Source organism: Rhinolophus hipposideros (genome assembly GCF_964194185.1).
Source record: "Rhinolophus hipposideros genome assembly, chromosome: 6".
NCBI classification, from domain to species: Eukaryota; Metazoa; Chordata; class Mammalia; order Chiroptera; family Rhinolophidae; genus Rhinolophus; species Rhinolophus hipposideros.
Genome location: NC_138052.1, coordinates 96,960,920 through 96,961,880, shown reverse-complemented (window position 1 = coordinate 96,961,880; position 961 = coordinate 96,960,920). Strand labels below are relative to the sequence as shown.

At 39.6% G+C, this 961-nt stretch overlaps 1 pseudogene across 1 annotated transcript; it reads right to left on the bottom strand.

Annotated features, from left to right (window-relative positions):
* Positions 1–346: 346 nt before the first annotated feature.
* LOC308499069 (heat shock factor-binding protein 1-like) lies at positions 347–577 on the bottom strand (annotated as a pseudogene). Its single transcript has one exon. The product of its transcript is annotated as a heat shock factor-binding protein 1-like (transcript).
* Between the last annotated feature and the right edge of the window lie 384 nt (positions 578–961).

Sequence of the window (961 nt, the reverse complement as noted above, 5' to 3'; positions counted from 1 at the left end):
AAATTACACAGCAACTTTTATCAAACAGCAACTATTACAAAAGGAATGGTAGAAAAAAATGACTACAAAAACACACCAAAAAATTTCACAACTTTATGCAGGAACCACCAAAGTTTTCATGTTTAATTTTTAATAGTACAACTGACCAAGGTCCAAGATGTGAAGTTGCTGTGTTTAAGAAACTGGAAGGAGAAACATCATCTATAAAGTAGTGAAATGTGATAAGAAGAATGCGTGCTTTATACATAAAACCTGTCTGTAAAGAGTAATTCATTGCAAAAAGCCATTCTGTCTTCTCTGGGCTTGTAAAAATGGTGTTCCAGATTTCAGTGTAAATTAGCAATCTTCAACTCTTCTGTGTGGCCGGTGTCTTGTTGTCACCTTCCAGTTCTCCCTCCCCTGCCTGTGCCGCGAGGTCTGCAATGTTTTTCTCCAGGTCATCGATGCCACTGCTCTTGTCACCAGTTCTTCCTGTGATCTGGTCAGACGTGGTCTGAAGCTTATCCTGCATCGCTTGCAGGAATATCTGTCACACCGAAGGGAGATTCTGCATCGTCCTGGCGTCAGTCTCAGCCATCTCCCAGGTTTCCTGCTCGGCAGTGATGTCTCAGATGAGACTATCACTTACACTCCATCAGGGCAGGGGGGGACATGTATGGAACCGGGTGATTCCCCTGCTTCCTTTCAGGGGAAAACAAAACAAAACAAAGCAAAACAAAACAACAGAACTCACCTTTCACCAAAGTAACTTCTAAATGGATTAAAGAGTTAAAAAATAATAAAAAAGCGATAAGAAATTAAAATTGACTACTGTAAAGGAGGAATGACTTCTTAAGCTTACAAGTGATAAAAGAAACCAACATATCTGTATGATAGAAATGGAAAATTGTGAGCAGAGAAAAATGCAAAAATAAAAAGGCAAACAACAGACTGGGGCAAAATAGTTCTAAGAGACACCAAA